The sequence below is a fragment of the Halyomorpha halys genome, unplaced genomic scaffold, assembly GCF_000696795.3.
Source record: "Halyomorpha halys isolate HHAL.00 unplaced genomic scaffold, Hhal_1.1 Scaffold97.1, whole genome shotgun sequence".
NCBI lineage: Eukaryota > Metazoa > Arthropoda > Insecta > Hemiptera > Pentatomidae > Halyomorpha > Halyomorpha halys.
Window position 1 is genome coordinate 246,038 of NW_027108815.1, and position 18,373 is coordinate 264,410.

Consider the following 18,373-nt stretch of genomic DNA (forward strand, 5'->3'; position numbering starts at 1 on the left):
TAAAAATCGGAAGTGAAAGTTTACAAAATAAAATAAAAATATATATAAGTACAAGGTGAGATGTAGAAAGAAGTACATGAAAAGATTAAAAATAAATAATAAAGTATAGAAATAAGTGAAAAAAAAAAGTGATGGAAAGTTGACCATATAGGTGATGATAATGTTAAGTTAAAAGAAACATGAGAAATACCAGTTTACCAAAAACAAGACAAAGTAATTGTGAAAGATAATAAAACATAGATGAATAAATATAAGTAAATGCAGCGATGGATAATATAAGTGATAAAGAGATAACAAACAGGAGAAAAAAACAAAAGTATAATAGAAAAATGTTTGGTGATGATAATAAAATGAGCGTAAAATTATTTAGTCTTGATTAAGTTTAATATATGGCTGTATGTATGCGAGATACAGTAAACGTCGGAAAATAAATAGTTGTAAACTATTTTTGTTTCTCCTTTGACCGCAACACTGACCATCTTCCTATACATCAATTTTTACGGTCAACTATATACATATATTTTATTTATAGTTCTATGACTATATATGGCTTTTAATGTCCTACACTATAAAGTCGGGGCTAGTCTGGAATTGCCTAGAAAAACTAAAGTAGTTAGCCAGAGACAATATACTGGACCTTGATGTGGATCCTAGGACATGAGGTGATATAAGGAAATGAGATGACAAACACTCAAGCAAGGAAGGGGTATTGAAACCAGGTATGAAGCATATTTTTTTGCTGTCGATGCCTTGTGTTCAAGAAATAAATTCATAACTCCTCACAATATTGTAAAATTCCAACTTAACTGCAATTGTTGGAAAGCTAAATTCCCGTTAATTCGACTCATAAAAATATATTTTAAATTCTATGCCTCTTTTTTGGAAAACAAGTAGTTTCAAATCACCAAAAAAATGTTTTACCTGGCCAGTTCAAACAAAATATATTTGGCAGAAGCCTATGCTGTATTTTATGATAATTGATATTGAAAGGTTTGAGGACGCTAAAACAAACATGAATTCCTTTTTCTGAAACGAAAAATAATTGGCCTGCTATATAGAAAGAAATTTTTAGGTTTTGTAATACGATATAAATTTAAGTCATATACAATATTTCATTTTAGAATAGACTTTATGTTTACATTGTAACAGTATGTTATAAGTGTGACTATATAAGTGGTATAATAAATAGAGAGGTGTGAGAGTAGTTCAAAGCACAATTGATATTATATTATATTTTGGTTGATTTAAAATAATTCTGATTGAAGATGTTTGTCGGGGGGGGGGGGGTGCGGTCAGCAAAGAACAACATAAATAAACAAAACCATATTTATTTATTTTATTCCGACGTTTCGACCTGAGTTTCAGGTCTTCATCAGGGCTATAGAACAAAAGAGATAACATTTAGAGAAAAATAAAATTGAAAAGGAATAGTATACAAACAAATTTGGAATTGTACAAAATATTGAATTGAATCATAAATGATAAAAAATTGATAACTGATAATTGAATAGTAAAAAATTAAATTGATTGACCTGAAACTCAGGTCGAATATGCCTTAAAATAAATAAATATGGTTTTGTTTATTTATGTTGTTCTTTGCTGACCGCACCCTCCGACAAACTTCTCCAATCATTAATCTACGGTCAACTATCTACACCTCATTAAAATAATTCTGTTATTATTACGTTTAATGTTATGGAGTAAATGTTTATTACGTTAATAGTTTGTTATTATACAGTCTGTTTTATCTTTTGTTTATTGTTTTTGTAATGGAGTACTGGACTCAGGTTTTTTCGTAAAGTTATGTGTTAAATATAATGAAATTTTTACATAGTTATTTCTTTAAAAAATAAATATATATTCTACTTAAATTATATTGTAAATACAACAGGAATCGGCAACGTTATTTTATTCATCCCTGCGGGTTGCCTACCCCTGAGCGCCGTGGAACTCTCACGTTGCCTCACTGTTTTGGAAGACATTACGAAAGTGATTTAAATGTCAACCTCTTTTAAATTTAACCAACAGGGGGCGTAGCTCAGATGGTAGAGCGCTCGCTTAGCATGCGAGAGGTACCGGGATCGATGCCCGGCGCCTCCAAAATTTTTATTTTTCAATTTTACTCAAAATTTGAACTGTAAAATCAATTTAGTTGTTTGATCTATGACTTTAAAGGTTTTTTTGATTAATATATGCACTGTCTTTCAGAAATAAGTAATACAGAAACAGAGTTGCCTATGAGTAATTTATTGGATGAGTTAAAGTTAGATATACAATTTCATTCATTGAATCATAAATCATAAAAAGGGTAAATAGATATATTTGTTGATTATTTTTATATATCTATTTTTTAACTTTGGTAAGAAAATAATAATCAAAATGTTGGTCATAAAAAAATTGAGGAGACTGCAGAGGAAAATCAAGTCAGGTTTAAGCTTATTTTAAAAACCTAAAATGCGAATTTTTATATGAACTAAAAATAGTTTGGCTTGATTATTAAAAGTTTTTTTTTTCTGCCTATGTCTCACATTCAAATAAATTCTTAACTCTTCACAATATTGTCTAAGTCCAATCTAACTATAAATGTTGTAAAGCTGAATTTATATTCTTTCAATCCATAAGAATATACTTTAGATTTTATGCCGCAGTAAAAACTGTTTCAAATCGAGAAAATATTTTTTTCATGCGTTTTATTTTATATCTCCGGTTTTCATTTCGGTGCTCGAAAAACGAATATCAACTTTCTTTATCCATCAAACATATATTTTGTCTCATTTTGCTAGGTCAGTCAGTATAAATTATTTTATTTTATTTAATTTTTGTATATTTATTTATTTCTATTTACAACTGTACATTATAATACATCTAAGTTAAATTTGAGTGTTACAAGCGTGTAGAGAAACTACCCATTGGTAGCACTCTAATGACATTTTACATTAGCTGGTCTCGTGGCCATCTTCTTTTCAGGCGCCTCGGAGGATTGTCAGGAATGGAAGAGGATGCAAGATTAGAAACTAAGGGGTTTGAGTGGTTAGAGAGTTTATTATAGAAGGAGTGATATCTGGTTCGGGCTAGATCGGTTACATAGGGAACATTAAGGTCTTTATGTATGATTTTATTTGTGACAAAGTAAGGAGCATTGAGAATTTTACGAAGGATTTTAGATTGTAAGGATTGAATATGAGAGAAATTCGAAGGTTTAGTGGAGCCCCAAAGCTCAACTCCATATGTCCAGTCTTTTGTAATGTGTTGGAAGTTTAAACCGTTTGTCTAGTAAGTGCTGTAATAGTCAAAATCGACGTGCAGTTCTCTGTCTTTTCAGTCTGGTGTGAGGATTTCAGGTTAATCGCTTGTCCAAATGTAGTCCAAGGTAGCGGATCTGTTCGACAGGGGTAAGAGTAACATCGTTAAATGAAGCTGTAGGGCAGTCAGGAGGTTTACGACGAAGGGTAAAGGTGATTTTATGGGATTTGTTGGAATTTATATAAATTATTTTAATACTGTCTTGCTTTAATGGCATTGTGAGGTAATTTTATACCAACCGATTTGTTTTTGGATGAAAAATAACGACTTTTTGAAAATCATATTAAATGAGATAAAATTTATACTGTATCACAAAATCAAAAATTTTTTGCTACTTAGTACGCCAAAAACAGTTTTTTTTTATGTAAAAATAAAGTTGATGTTCGTTTCCACATCCCGAAAACCCTTGGATACAATTCTCGTCTACACAATTTTTTCCTCAACATTTTCCCCTTATATTTGTTCTCAATAATTATAAACACTTCAGTACGACACTACTAATCTACACGAACTTTAATAAGGGTTTAGGGCCCTCTAAATTACAACAATGGAAAACAGGACACAGAACATAAAACGCTTTAGAAAACATTATCGGTTTGAAACTTTTTTTTTTCAACATAAAGGAATATATAAAATATATTTATATGGGTTGAAAGAGTGAGAATTGACTTTTCTAATAGTTGTAGCTAGGTTGGATTTGAACCACATTTTGAGGAGTTAAGAATTTATTTTGTAACTGTGAGACATCAACAGAAAAAAAAATTAAGCCAAACAATATCTAAGTTTTTATTTTTTGAAAATTCGCATTTAAGGTTTCAAAATACGCTTAAACTAAATCTGACTTGATTTTTCCTCTGTAGTATCTTAAATATTTAGATTTTTTTATGACCAATATTTCGGATATTATTTTCTTCCCAAATATAAAAAAATAGATATATAAAAATAATTATAAATCTATTTATATATCCTTTTTATGATTTACGATTCAATGAATGAAATGATCAAATTTGAACACATCTAATAAAATACTCACATACAGATCTGTTTGTGTATTATTTCTGTAAGACATTGTACTGATTAAAAAAAAAAATCCTTTAAAGTCAAAGTTCAAACAGCTAAATTTGTTACAGAGTAAAAGTTGACTATTTTTTTTTTTTAATAATTTATTTATTGATATTTACAACTGTATACATATATACACATCAAGTAAATTTGCTGTAAGTGATATTGTGACATGATAAAACATGTGGAGAATCTACCCATTGATAGAACTCCAAAAACATTTCTAAAGGAGAAGATCTCGTGGCCATCTTCTTTTCAGACGTCTAGGAGGATTATTAGATAGTGAAGGAGAAGCCAGGTGACTAAAATTTAAAAATAAATTATTTGGAGGCGCCGGGCATCGATCCCGGTACCTCTCGCATGCTAAGCGAGCGCTCTACCATCTGAGCTACGCCCCCTGTTGGTAAAGTTTAAAAGGGATTGACATTTAGATCAATTTTGTAACGCTATCCAAACAGTGATGTAACGTGAGAGTTCAACGGCGCCCAGGGGTAGGCAACCCGCAAGGCTGAATAAAATGCCGATTCCTGTAGCATTTGCAGCATTAAAGTTGAATATAATAGAATGTATATTTATTTTTGAAAGGAAAAAACATGTACAAATTATATTACATTAAGGATACAATTTTACAACAAAACCTGAGTCCAGTACACCATTACAAAATCAATAAACAATTGTTAAAACAGACTGAATACAACGTTATACAAAACTATGACGTAATATACTTTAAGTTTCCATTAAATGTTATAATAATCAGAACTATTTTAAATCAACTAAAACATAATATAAGTGCAAATATTAATTGGGGTTCAAACACTCCTTCACTTAAAAAGTAAGCCACTTACAGAGTCAAACCTATTATATACGGTTGCAATGTAAACTTATATTCTATTCAATTAAATTTCATTGTCAATGTCCAATATATTTTGGATGTTTTACCGGTCGCAAGATAAGGCTATAGGTTGTTTTATATATTATATAAATATATATTGCCTATTTTCTTTAAATGTGAACAATATTGAAGGATATGGTATAAACCATTATTGTATAATAAAGGAAGATGGTGCAGGAGCAGTCAAAGAAATACTTAAATATTGATTTAACTATTCATATTGAGCTGATGTTTCGCCCCACCTTGCAGGGCTGCATCGGGGCTAAAAAAAGATCCAAACACTTAAATGGGGTAAAAATAAATGAACATAACCCATTTAAGTGTTTGTATTTTTTTGCAATATGGGACGAAATGTTAGCTCATAATAAATAGCATTACGATTATTTGAATTTTCATTCAATTTCATTTATTATTATATATACACATGGTAAATCAGCGAAACTACTGAAATAGCTTATAGAGAAAAGATAGAACTCGTTTGCCTTATGAGTGATGGCTTAATTATATAATTGTAATTGAATAATTATTTAATTACCATTGAAGGGTACATAATAATATAATTTATGTACAAGTGTATAATATTCACTTATCACATTAGTAAATTTACAAAAAAAAAAATGCCTTTTTTGCAAGAATCTGAACTTCCCTCAAAGTAAAGACAAATTTGTACCTTCGAAATTGATATTCAATTAATTCAAAAATTAACTTCTAACTTAGCAATTATATATTATGTATGCACCTAAAATATGTAATGTTTACTTTTTTATATTATACAAACTTTCACTTTCGTTAACCCGGCAGGAGTGTTCTACTTTTTTGTCCCTTAAGAGGTGTCCTGTGCATTTCCCTCATGGTAGACGATTTGTACTTATATATATAATTGGATGTGATGTAAAAAATTGCCTACAATATTACAATATAATATGAAATTGAAATTGTAATTTGTAGCTCTTCCATCAGGGGCTGTAGAATCTAGCATTCGTAAAAGATCTAAGATCTTCTTTTCTTGGCTCATGATTAAATATAAGAAACGCAGGAGGTGATCAGGTGAGCAAAATGCTCAGTGTTACCGTTGCGAGGAGGTCAGAGCAAAACTAAATTGAGTATAGGTGGGGAGGTAAAAGAGGGAGTAACATAAACGAGTGGCAATAACAACATCAAAGGGTTAACGGTAGGTAGACAAAAGTATAAAGAAAACGGATCAAGTACTATAAAAATATAGACGTTTATTTCCCACTATGAGCAGATAGTATAATGAACTAATATTTACTAAATTACAACCTAAACACTCGTAAGTTGCATTTATATGGGTTCCAAGTCATCTAGGAATCGGAGGGAATGAACTAGCCGATTGAACGGCAAAAGAATTGGAGCTCCCGGGACATGGAAAAGCAATTTCAACTCCATCAGAAATGAGCAAACCCCTAGAAATGGAAATCAAAGATGGATTGCAATCTTTGTGGAACTAAAGCCCAAGGAGTGGACTAAAAAAAATTAAAAAGGACATTATGCCCTTGAGTAACTCCAGTCGTGAATACCGTAGACAGGAGGTCGGGCTGAGAATAGGTCACACGAGGCTCACCCACTCCTATCTTATCTCAAAACTACCTCCAAAGTTTTAATTTTAAAACAAAAATTTAACAATTAGGCATATCTTCCAAGAATGACTATATTTCACGTCACACTTCAATAGCGTATGATTGAAACTGGGATATTTAATAATATAAATATATTTTTTTAAATAAAACAAATGTAAATAAAATTCAGTATAAATCAAATCAAATAAACAAACAATAATGGACTAATAACTCTTACTTCAAAGTAAATGAACCGCAAATTTAATTCTGAAATGTCTCATCAATCATCAATATGTCCGTTATAGAGGAGAGACATGCGCTGATGAAGAACAAAATCGGGGTCCACGTCCGGAGTGGAGAAGTTCCATAATAGAGGGGTTCAATTATATTTTGCATGTTCAGGACCTTAATTAAATATGTGTTTAGGAACAATGTTTTTAAAGAGAAGTTTTACTGTATTTAAATTTATAAAGATGAAGTAATCCCGCTTACTGAAGACCTATCCATACTGCGGGGCAAAACCCAACTCACGTTTACGAATCAACAACAACAACAACGTGACTCTTACGATCTATCAAGTTTCACATTTACTCATACACAAATAAATTAACACGGTTTCACTTCACGTTGTCCTGGTGTGGTAAAAATAGTATTCAAATTATTTTTAAAAAATAGTAACAAATATTAGACGAAAAAAATCTCAAACAATTTATATTAAGATACTTTCATCTATTTATTTTAAAATAATCTGTAATAAATCTACGGCTTAGTTCATAGTGGTGCAATGTACATTTTTACCAAAAATACAGTAAAAGTTTCTTTCTTATAGGAAAATTACAACTTCCCCTTCTTTTTTTTAGTCTAGTTCTGTATTTAGAACTCTATCACACATGGCTGTATCTATTAGTAACTAGTTTATAGTCTACCTGTTGTTACGGTTGCCATGGTGAAATAAAAACACTGGCTAGATCTGTGTAGACGAGAGGTATTACGGTTGTCATGGTGAAAACAAAACATAAGCGATATGTTCTGACGAGTGAGTTTTGTTTTTTGGTGAAGGCGACAGTTTGATTTTGGTACACGTATGTTCAGACGAGTGGGTTTTGGTTTTGTGAAGGTAACCATTTGATTTCGGAACACGTTACGATTGTTCAATGTGAAGTGGTAATAGTTTAAAGGCCCTCTGTCTTTACTGTTTGAACTGGAATATTACCATATGAGAAATGTTATCATGTATGTTTTTTTTTTCAAAATTATGGTGTTTTACTTCAATGGACGGTCATTAACACTAGAAGTGGGGATATAGTTCAGTGACATTTCTTCAGCATGTCCTGTATAAGAGAAAAATAATGTAAATATAGTTATTAATGTTAAGTATTAAGTTAAGGTTAAGTCAACCTATAAGTTTTAATTGTTTTATTAATTGGTAAGAATTCTTTGTTTTTCCTTTTTCATTCTCTGTATATAGATTTCTTATTATTATTAAACTTTTGTACATATAGTTCTGCTGTTCTTTCTCTGCTTTCAACTTGTTGAATTACTTACGTTTTTTTTTGTTGTTCACGGAATATTACGATAATTCAACAGGTGGGTAGGTAACACCCCTAGGTTTTCCGTTATCTACATGTAAAGGTATTCGCCAGTGGTCATAATTCAACAATTGTTTATATAGTGGTATATTTTAGCTATATTGTGGGCATAATGCTTCGGGGTTTTCGTTATTTCCAAGAAAAAAAATAACGTGGTGCCTAAGGAGTAATTCTTTATTGTTTTATTTTTTTATTATTATTTTCCTTAAACTCACCCCCTTCTCCGCTAAGTTTGGGCTAAACTATAAACGATAAACACATAACTAAGGATAAGTCAAAATTTGCGGTTATACTGTATATATACATCCTTAAATTATTATTATTATTTCTTTTATTTATTTCAGAAACAAAACAATTTTTTTATAGGTTTCCGTATTTTTTCTTGTTTTCATTTGGCTCTGACGAAGCTCTGCAAAGTTGAGCGAAACGTTGGTTAACAATAAAAAAATGTGTACTATTTTAGTACCTTTATTGACCACCACCCAGACCATTTAATATTTATTTTTTTACACCTAAAAATATTATCAAAATTAAAGAAAAAAATGCATCTATTCATGGGAATTACTGAAGATTCAAACAATTTAAATGTTTTTGGACAAAAATTACATAATTGAATTTATTTCCGAACAAGGGTTACCTACCTCCCCTAGATATTATAAAATGATAAAAATAATAAAATAAGATTATTTTTGGTATTTTAAGTTTCATTTTGACTGGCACCCGAACCAGCTATCTTTCAATTATAAATTTTAAACCAATAAAAAATGTAATCAATAAAATACATATAATAAACTCAATAAATTAAATTGATTCATAACAGTATCAGGAATAATAAATAAATATTTCAAATTAGCGGAAAGGAATTGATGATAAATGACGGAATGTTATTGTCAGTTGGTCGGATAAATGCTATTATCGAGTTGGAACAGAAGTTATATCTGTTGTGGCAGCTTGCAGTGCTCTCTACAGTTCCAAAGCAACATTAGGCTCCAACCACTTCAGGAATAATCCTCTAAATGTTTAGAGTGCTTTAAGGATTAAGGGATTTAATTTATCACCACGTTCCTTATTTTGTTTATTTTCATAACATAAGGAAAAATATAAAATGTCCTTCATCAAAAGTTAACATTTTAACCGCTTGTTAAAAGTAAAGATTATTTTTACGAATTAAAATTCTACCCCAAAAGTTACTTCAAACCTGTCAATTAAGTATTACTAATCCATATTCTTGATAACAATTCAACATATCTACATATGATGTTACTGTAATATTTTATTTTTTTTATTTTTTTATTAATTTACTATTTGAAATTTACAACTGCATTAGAAATATATAACAAGTAAAGTTGATGTTAGTTATACATGTGGTGTATCTACCCATTGATAGAAATCCTGTAACATTCTAAAGTAGAAGATCGAGGCCATCTTCTTTTCAGACGACTAGAAGGATTATCTGGTAATGAAAGAGAAGCCAGGTGGGAAACATGTGATTTTGGGTGGTTAGGAAGTTTGTCATAGAAGGATATGTAAACGGTACTAGCCAATTCGGCAATATATGGAACATTGGGTTCCTGGTGAATGACTTCATTAGTGACAAAGTAAGAACCATTTAAGATTTTTTTATTGTAAGGATTGGATGCGAGAGGAATTCTATGGTTTAGTGAAGCCCCAAAGCTCAACTCCGTAAGTCCATTTAGTCCTTGTTATATTAAAGCAAATGCGTATTTTGTAAACAGCTGGAAGTTTAGACCGATTGTATAATAAGTGTTGTAATAGTCGACGAGCAGTTAGTAATAGTCCTGTCTCTTCAATCATGTATGAGGATTCTAAGGATTCCTTTGTCCAGATGTAGTCCTAAGTAACGGATCTATTCGACAGGAATAAGTGGGGTATTATTAAAAGATAATGCTGGTTAAGTAGTCATGGGTTTATGATGGTGGGCGTTATTAAGTTTGGTGGGATTTATTAGAATTTATTTTAATCCTCCATTTTTGATCCCATTCTTCAGTGGTTTTGGGATTGAAAGGTTTGAGATATAATTACAAGGTCATAATTCACTAATAATAGACATGTGTCATCGGTATTCGTGGTTAGGATAGTGTTAGGATGGGTTGGGATATCAGATACAAAAATTGTATAAAGGATAGGACTAAGGATAATACCCTGTAATAAATTCTAAATAATAAATTTCCAAAAGTGGACATATAGACTTTTGATAGAAAAATTTTCAATTTATTTATTTAACAACATTTTATATGCTCTAGAGGATAGTTTACTCTAGTAAGTAAAAAACAAAAACAAATTGGTTGTGCAATATAAGGGAAAAACGCTATAAGAAAAGAAAACTATTATAAGTAAAATATAATAAAAAGAAAATAAGGTTCAAGTATCAAATACACAAAGGGAACAAAATTTAAACACTTAAAATAATTTACTAAAAGTACAAACTATGCATATTTCTTTAACAAAAATATGTTTAGAAAATATAGAGAAACTAAACCGTCAATAATTGCATTTAATTATAATTATTTAAATTAATATTTAATTAAATGTATATATACTGAAATCAGTATATAGAATATATAGCATAGAAGAATATATAAATAAAACAACTGAAATTTTCTTTGATAGAAAATTAAATTTATTATCAATAAAAATGCAATAGAAATGCTTTTTCTTATTATCAATTCTTTCAAAGGGCGGACTTTAAACGATGCAATACTTCACAATTGCCCTAGGGCACTTTAGACTTATTTTAAACTTGATGACTAAGTTATGAGATAAGTTGACCCGCTTATTATAAAAGCAGCTTCTTAAAAAGATATTTAAATAAAAATGGCCTATACATAAAAGTAATAAAAATAACTTTTTAATAAAATAAAACACTAAAAGAACATCTAAGAAGGGAAAATAACATTGATAAAAAAACAGTACAGTGAGAGAAATAAAATATATTGTTATTTTAAACAAGATGCAATTGAGAGAAAAATATAAATATATACTTTTAATTAATTATGTACTATTATTCTGAGCGTAACAGTAGAAGATAAATAGTAAAAACTAATTATATAAGTGCTAGAAAAAAAAATTTATAATTATAATAAAATGATAAAAAAATAAGTTTTTAATGTTTAAGGACAGACTTTTTTTTATGAGCAAATTAGCACCTAAAAAGAAAAAAAATATGTGCAAATTGAGCTTTGGAAAACCGATCTAGGTCCATTTTGGTTCAATTTTTATTGTAGATACCAGCCACAGTATGAAAAAAAAACATATTTGAAGTTTTAATTAATGACTAATTAAATATGACTAACCCTAATATCTAATCACGTCGTATTTACTCTGGATTTTCTTTGTACAAAGTTTGATTTATATTAATTTTTTAAATTGTGAAAAAAAAAATAGAATATAACATATTTAATATTTTGCTCGTAAGTTTCGAGACAATTACCCCATGCACCTTTATAATCTTAGAATTAAGTTATTGTTATTAAAATTTTTTATCTATGTGGTATGTGTATATTTAAAATTCTTGTAATCATATTTGTCTTATTTCCAATTTACATATTGAAATCATATCATCTATGTACTTATGGTTATAATTTGTGTTATAACTACATTATTTAAATTATTGTCTTTTAATATTGGTGCGCATCTCTGTAGCGCAAACCAATCCTCTATATTAGACATTACCTCTTTGGACCATATCAACATGTTCAATATACTATTTTATTACTTCCCTATTGATATGTCCAATTATAATCTATTGTGCTGTTTAAATTAAAAATTGTGATTTTTTTATGATTTGACAATTTTATCCTCACATATTTGACCTGATCACTTCAAAAAACTAAAAACTGGCGTATTTACATTTTCACATCTTCAATATCATACATAAGAACTTATCATGTTAAAAATCCGAAAACTTAAAATAAATATATTCGTGAGCGTGCGATAGAAAAATCAAAACCATCATTTTCTGAATCTCCGAAAACATATAAATGAACAATAAACTATAACAAGACTATATAATTAAAATATATGTTTATTTTTTTTTTGGGATGGTATAGTACAGGTATAGACATTTCTGAAGATGCTCCTCCTAGGACTCCTCGCAATTGGTACCTTTGAGGGGCCCCAAAAATTGTAGAGAATCCCGAACTACCTCACCTCTAATATCTCTCGGCTGTTATTAAATTCCTGAGTGTGCCTTAGAGAAGGTTCTCCTTGACTTAGAACCGACTCTATCGGGAATTATAATGCTTACGCCGCCCTCTGTGGATTAATTAATTACACTTATGGAAGGTCGGGTATTATCTTGGTATAAAGCTAGAATTAATGCGGGACTCCAACGGTCGTATTTCAAGTCACCGTAACGAAAATGGCGGTACTAAACTACCTAGTACTATTAAGGGGATTAAAACGTGGAGATGAATTTGGTTGTAAATTATAGAAGGGTACCTTTGAACATGAAGTCACGCCCTTGTGAAGGTACTTAAGGGACCTTATTTAACAATGTTTGAATAATAGTTAATTTATAATTAATTTAATTAATATACACCTCTTCATTCCGTATTGACACAATTTTTAATAGACGAAAAGATTTTTTTTAAAAAATCTGAAAAACCTCAAAAAAATGAGGATTAGTTTTAAATATTGATAAAACAGAAGCCATAATTTTCATAAAACTGCGATCTATACTTCCATCGACCATAGACTTAAATTGTGCCCCTTTCGTTGTTGCCAAAATAGGTAAAATTTTAGAAGTCACTTTTGACAACAAATTATTATTTAACCACCACATCAATTCGAAATTGGGAACGAATGAAAAAAAGGGAAAAATTCTATATCCAATATATCAATACTATAATAAAACACCCAGATAATCCAATAGAAATAAATTAATTATATATAAAGCAGTAAAAAAATAACATAAAAAATAAAAACAGAGCTCTTGACTACTGAAATAAATTTCAAGAAAAAACATAGTAAACACTAAATATGTAGACATAAAAGTGATCAGAAAATTTACGTACTTCAGATAAATAATTTGTCACAACGGTTCTGAGAAAGAGAGAATCCAAGAGAAAACCACCAAATTAGAAAATTTAAGCTTTCAAACTGCTAAAATTTACAATAAGAAGAACCTCTCCTCCAATGCAAAGTTAAGGCATTACAACGTTGTAATAAGGCTTGTGATTTTATACGGGGCGGAGACCACATGCTTACCCAACTTGGAAAAGTTGCTAAAAATAGAAAGTAGGATCTTAAGAAAAGTTATGGCCCCAGGAAAACACAAGAAGGTTACAGTCGATGATATAACGAAGAGATCTACAGAAAACTCAAAGACCTAGAAACCGAGATGAGAATCAGAAGGCTGATGTACCATGGGCACATGGAGAGGATGAAGGAGGAAAGATTGAAAAATTTTAGCTACAAAAACATGGGAGGATACACGAGGCAAATGAGAGAGGAACTAAGTAGACTTAAAATTTCAGATACCTGCTCTCTAGATAGAGATATGTATAGGAAAACATAAAATAATTTCACCAATATTGGAAAATGAAAAAAAAAAGGTACGAAGTGATCCAAAGAAAGAAAAGAAAGTCAGTCGAGGATCATGAAACTGTTAGTGAAAGAAAGAAAATCAAGAATCGAGTGGCCGATAAGTGATAAAAAAAAATCAATACTTGTATTTCAAAACAAATACCACAGAATCGTTAATAACTGTATACATATTACACAATAATATCTACAATGCACTCTGAATAAAATAACAGGTCGAAACGTCGGCAAAAAATAAATAAATATGGTTTTGTTTATTTATGTTGTTCTTTGCTGACCGCACCCCCCGACAAACTTCTTCAAGCATTAATCTACGGTCAACTATCTACATCTCATTAAAAAAATTAATTCGTCAACAAAATTTGTATTATACATTTTTCTACTATTAATTAAATTAGTTTTACAGAAACGAATGTTTTATACAATGGATATTATGTATTTATATTATGAATACTTTCATTGGAATAAGATTACCCTATATCAAAATTCTTTAAAAATTTCTACTTTGGATTTTCATGGTGATAACAACAACTTTCCTATAGATCGGTAAGTAAAAAACGTTCTTTACACATGTGTACTTTTATTTGATAATAAAAATTTTATTGCCTACTGAGTTTTCTAAAAGAAAAAGTAACTTTTATTTATTTGAAATTATAAATAAGGTGATCTAGGTTCTGGTCAAAAATGAAACAAAAATAACCATTTATTTTCCGACGTTTCATCCCACTTTGTAGAGCTTAATCAGGGCTAAAGAGATATAAAAATAACTAAAAACATTTTGACATTGTAACATAATTAGACACAAAATAATTAATTAAGGTTGGGTTAAAATTATGTGAAAATAAGAGAAAAGAAAATTATGAACAAATGAAAGAAAAGAAGAAATAAAATTGTATTAATATAAAATAGACAATAATAAGAACATAAAAAATTAAATTTATAATGTTAAATATTTTCTTGAGACTGGTTAATGTCGTTTAAATAAATAATTTTAATTTTATCCATTTTAGTCTCAAAACATTTTATTTTATTTACAAGTCCGACATTTCAGCCAATCCGGCCATCCTCAGCGACAATCTACCATAAAATAGCTTTTATTACATCTATGATCCTCAACAATTCAAAATAATTATTATTTTTTTATTTTTTTAATTGTTGATATTTACAACTGTATAAAAAAATACAACCAGTAAATTTGATCATAATGACATAATGATATGATACAGGATGTAGAGAAACTACCCAGTAGTAGAACTCTAAAAACAGTTTACAATATAAGGTCACGAGGCCATCTTCTTTTCAGGCGCCTCGAAGGATTTCCAGGAATGGAAGAGGAAGCAAGGTTAGAAACGAGTGGGTTTGGGTGGTTAGGGAGTTTATTATGGAAGGAATAATATCGGGTTCGGGCTAGATCGGTTACATAAGGAACATTTAGGTCTTTATGGATGGTTTTATTAGTAAAAAAATAAGGAGCATTAAGGATTTTGGATTGTAAAGATTGGATACGAGAGGAATTCGAAGGTTTAGTGGAGCACCAAAGCTCAACTCCGTATGTCCAGATGGGCTTTATTATTGTTATGTAGATCAGTCTTTTTTAATGAGTTAAAAGTTTAGACCGTTTGTCTAGTAAGTTCTGTAACAGTCGGAATCTGCGTCCAGTTTCCTGTCTTTTCAGCCTTGCGTAAGGATTCCAGGTTAGTCGTTTGTCAAGGTGTAGTCCAAGATAACGAATCTGTTCTACAGGGGTAAGAGCCACATTATTAAAGTATACTGTAGGGCAGTCGGCAGGTTTACGACGAAGAGTAAATGTGATTTATTGGGATTTAAAATAATTAACAATATTATTTATAATTTATCTTACCTTAATACAATTTTAGAACTAAATAATTTAAAAACACAACTTCATGCAGGCTATTCTGCCCAGGTCAATTCAACGATTTCTCTTATTAGTCAATTTTTACATTAAAAAAAAAACAACTAAAATTCTTTAGCACAGTCACTACTTGTTTATAGTGTGATAACAACAATAATTTTAACAAATAGTTTATTTTAACAAATATTTATTATCTAAACATAAAACAATTACGTAAATTACTTCTTTATTTTCCGTCTTTTAGTATGTTAAATTATGTTTTTTTCAAATCTACTTTCTGTTTTGCGTGTTATTGCGTCTCCTGTACATTTTTAATCTTATAGTTATGTAATTTTATTAAATTCTTATCATTGTTTATTTTATATTAATACTATTTTATTTCTTCTTTTTTTTTTTTTTTTGTATATAACTATATTTTTACTTATTGTTACATAATTTTAACCCTTCCTTAATTTACCCTTTTGTATCTTATATTCTTACTACTTAAAAATGTTCTACAAAGTGGGACGAAACATCGGAAAATAAATATTAGTTAAATATTTTTGTTTCTCTTTTGAACGTAACCCTGACCATCATCTTCATAATTTGAAATTATACGATCAATTTATAATTACTGTTATATAATTTTTTTTATTTACATTTTTTAACCCCGCTTCGAATATATAAAGAATTTTTAATCATTCATGCTTCGATATGAAAAATCCTTGATATAGAAAATCTTCCCAAGACACTATCAATACGTTTCTTTACAACCAGAAAAATATATCTTTTCAGCCTACAATGAAACACTCGGATGCTTTTCATGCAAGAGGAGTATAAACAAAAGATTAGGAAAAACCCCAAGGAAATAGCCGAGACGAATATAAAGCTTTCATAGAAGTGGCTAAGTAAACCCGAGGAAGGTAAACAGAGGAAGGTCAATAAAACTGGCACAAGATGAAGCGAGGATATTGGGCGCCATTTTGTGCTTGTCCGCCTGTCAGCGCCATCTGTCTTTCTTGCAAGGAAGTATTATCCGACAGCTTCCGGCTTCTTGTCGAAGCCTTACTTCCGGCCCTGATGTTCATGTATTTAGTTAACATCAATCACAGTTTATATATCAATGCAGAAAACGTTCATAATCATTTTGTGTATCTAATCATATTGGTTTAGGTTAACGCCATTATATTTAATATATTTCACTAACTTCTTTAACATTTATTTATTTTATTGTATCTATATTGTCTTCATTGTATTATCTTAACTATATTTTCTATCTTGGAGGAAGATAGTCCGGGTGGAGGTGAATTAAGATACCAAAATCGTAAAACAAAACTATTTATCGTTAACCAATTGCAGGCCTTTAAGAGTGAAGTTATGTGGGGCCATTGTTAACCCTGCAAAGTGGGCGAAAAGTTGGTTAACAATAAATGGTTTTTTGTTTTATTTATATTATGTTGATATATTTATTCACCTCCACCCGGACTATCTTCTTACAATCTACTTCATACGGTCAACTATCTTCTTCCAATATATTTTCTATCGGTTTAATGAATTTTTTTTTAATTATTATATATTCTATCGTTTATTTTATACTTATGTTACCTATATTATATAATTATTATAGTTAATATTTTTATATCTTTTTTTCTTGTATTTCCCTTATATGTAAACTGTTTGTAATAGTCATCTCCACCAGTTCCACTACAGGCACAGAGTCTGTATCACTTCCGATTATTCGTCGTTCGATGTTTTAAACTCGATAGGTGAATGGTTCAAATTTGTTTATTATTTTAATTTTTATTTATTGTTTATTTAACTTTATTAATTATCATTTCATTTCCTTAATTTTAGTGCGAAAAAGTTTTGCTTTTATTTCTCTCATATCTACCATTCTATTTTTAGTTTTTATTACCCAAATCACAGCCTTCGAAGAATGGTGTCGTAATTGGGGGATTAAAATAAATCTCATCAAATCACCTTTACCCTTCGTCGTAAACCTACCGAGTAGCCATACAGTATTCTTTAATAATGTTGCTCTTACCCCTGTCTAACAGATCCCCTACCTTGGACTACATCTGGACGAACGACCTGGAATCCTCACACAAGACTAAAAAGATAGGAAACTGCAAGTCGATTTCGACTATTACAGCACTTGCTGGACAAACGGTTTAAGCTTCCAATTCATTACAAAATACTGATCTATATGACTGTAATAAGGCCAATCTGTGGGGCTCCACTAAACCTTGGAATTCGTCTCATATCCAATCCTTACAATCCAAAATCCTTCGTAAAATCCTCAATGCTCCTTAATTTATCACAAAAAAATCATACATAAAGACCTTAATGTTCCATATGTAACCGAACTAGCACAAACCACATATCGTTCCTTCCATTACAAACTCCATAATCACCCAAACCAACTAGTTTCTAACCTTGCTTCCTTTCAACAACAATCCTCCGAGGTGCCTGAAAACAAGATCGCCACGAGCCCTGCTAATGTAAAATGTCATTAGAGTATTACCAATCAAAT

At 30.1% G+C, this 18,373-nt stretch overlaps 2 non-coding genes across 2 annotated transcripts; one reads left to right on the forward strand and one right to left on the reverse strand.

Annotated features, from left to right (window-relative positions):
* Positions 1-2,027: 2,027 nt before the first annotated feature.
* TRNAA-AGC (transfer RNA alanine (anticodon AGC)) lies at positions 2,028-2,100 on the forward strand. The gene has a single exon. It is a non-coding gene; the product is annotated as a tRNA-Ala (tRNA).
* Positions 2,101-4,690: 2,590 nt separating this feature from the next.
* Positions 4,691-4,763, reverse strand: TRNAA-AGC (transfer RNA alanine (anticodon AGC)). Its single transcript has one exon. It is a non-coding gene; the product is annotated as a tRNA-Ala (tRNA).
* Between the last annotated feature and the right edge of the window lie 13,610 nt (positions 4,764-18,373).